The 2506-nt window shown below is 38.9% G+C and overlaps 1 pseudogene; it reads right to left on the reverse strand.

The window, feature by feature from the left end:
* The window catches only part of LOC102992538 (plexin-A1-like), a 1983-nt pseudogene extending 1225 nt beyond the window's left edge, over window positions 1-758 (reverse strand).
* Window positions 759-2506: the final 1748 nt, after the last annotated feature.

A 2506-nucleotide genomic window follows, 5' to 3' on the forward strand; every position in this document is an offset into this window, starting at 1 on the left:
GCTAGTGGGGAAGCAGCCGCATAGCACAGGGAGATCAGCTCGGTGCTTTGTGACCACCTAGAGGGGTGGGATAGGGAAGGTGGGAGGGAGGCTCTAGAGGGAGGGGATATGGGGATATATGTGTACATATGGCTGATTCACTTTGTCGTACAACAGAAACTAACAAAGTATTGTGAAGCAACTATACTCCAATAAAGATCTATAAAAAAAAAATTGGCTTTTTTTACTTAATATTTCATGAGCGCCTAACCATTTTAATGAACATTTTAAGCTCCTCATTTTTAAACAGCTGGATAATATTCTGTTTTATAAATGGAGCATCATTTGTGTTGGACATTTCAATCATTCATTAGTTTCACAAATATTTACCCATTACTTGCTATATGGCAGGCACTGTTCTAAGTTCCCGGGATATGGTCTGCACAAAACAGACAAACTCCCTGCCCACAAGATGCTTACGTCCTAAATAAGGGCACAAAGAGGAAGTGTTTCCAGTCCATGTTTCTTATCAAGACTGCTTCAATGATTCTCAAACTGGAGTGATTTGCTTTCCAGGGCAATCTGTTCTCAGTGGACATTAGGCAATGTCTGGAGAGATTTTCAGTTGTCACAGCTTGCTAGAAGTAGGACGGGGGTGTGGGGGGGTAGTTCTACAGGTATCTAGCGGGTAGAAACCAGGGTTGCTGCTGGACATCCTCTAATACACAGGAGAGTACCATTCCCCCCGAGACAAAAAAATTATCTGGTCCAAACGTCATTAGTGCCAAGGTTGAAAAGCATGACTCAACTTTGAGATAATAAACTCCTAGTCAAACAAGTACACTTATATAATTTAGTCTCACTATGTAGAAGCCTTAATACGTTTAGTCACTATGCTAAGAACTCTGTTTCCCATTACTACCTTTGTCAACCTTTTGAAGTCCAGAGGCTGCCAGTTAGAACCTACTCTTTAATTGAAAACAAGAATATTAAATTACAGAATTGCAGGCACCAAAGAATAAATGAGGGAAGGTGAGCGGGCAGAGGGGTTTAAGAGAGCTCCAGTTCTCTTAGCGCTCACTATTTGATTTATATTTAGTACCCTGGGTTGTGATCCTGACAGTGGCAATGTGGTTTGAGGATTAAGGTGGGCTATGTAAAGTTTCATTACAGGAAGACTAACCCAAGTCCTCTTTCTTCCATTGCTATGACTTTCTGAAAATTTCCTTCAGAAAAAGAGCAAGTATTGACCTGAATGTAAAAATCAATGCTTTAGGGCTCCCTGGTGGGAGGAATCCGCCTGCCAATGCAGGGGACATGGGTTCGATCCCTGGTCTGGGAAGATCTCACGTGCCGCAGTGCAACGAAGCCCCTGCACCACAACTACTGAGCCCGCGCTCTAGAGCCCGCGAGCCACAACTACTGAAGCCCACATGCCTAGAGCCCGTGCTCTGCAACAAAAGAAGCCACTGCAATGAGAGGCCAGCGTACCGCAGTGAAGAGTAGTCCCTGCTTGCCGCAGTTGGAGAGAGCCCATGTGCAGCAACGAAGACCCAACACAAACCAAAAAAAAAAAATCAGTACTTTAAATTCCTTTCTTTTTTTATGAAGAAAAGTAAGATATTTCATATATACTTTGAAAATATATTTTGTTTGACCTAGAAAGGGGATGAATAATTTATAGAGGACATGGTGAAAATTACACAGGTGGCCATCTAACTGTATGTATGTATGTGTGTGTGTATATATATATACCTTACGAACACAGATTTTGTGCCAGGAGTGAATCACTTATCAATATATAGCTTGGTACATGTATGTACCCAAACTTCATCCTAAAAATTTCTTTTTGGGGAGAAGGGGCTGGGAAAGGGTAGGAAGAAAACATTAACACAACCGAAACAAAATTTTAATACAATCTCTCAAATGTATGCTTTTGAGGAATTAATAATTTTTGTTTATTTTGCTGTCACAAGTGGTAGTTTCTTAACTCGGCTTTAATAATTTTAAAACATTCTTTCATACACAATTTAGACATGTGAATTGTTACAAGGTGATTGTTATGAACATAGGAAGTGACCATCAAAATTTAATAATCGGCTATACTTGGGGATAGAAGGAGTTGCTTTAGTATGATATTTGTGTTAAATAAAACAGATCTTTAAATGGTGAATGATCCCACTTAATTATGGGCTTGAATATACAGGATTCATAAAATTACATGTATACAGCCAATTTGAATATTTCACAGGGTGAAATAGTCAATAGTAATGCTCTCTGTTTCCCACTTTCTGCAGTAAAATTGCTGTTATGGAGCTGTATGTACATGCAAATACCGGAATAAGGTCTTGTTGATTCTTTAAACCTGAAAACTTCAATGTGTGCAATGGCAATCTCTAATATTCAACTATATTAAATCAATTTTTCTGTTTCATAGAAAAATAGAAACATACAGTATATTTTATAAAGAATAAAACAGCACACACTTATCCTCCAAGGTTGAGTATATTCTTGAATATTTGAACTT

Source organism: Physeter macrocephalus, chromosome 14, assembly GCF_002837175.3.
Source record: "Physeter macrocephalus isolate SW-GA chromosome 14, ASM283717v5, whole genome shotgun sequence".
NCBI classification, from domain to species: Eukaryota; Metazoa; Chordata; class Mammalia; order Artiodactyla; family Physeteridae; genus Physeter; species Physeter macrocephalus.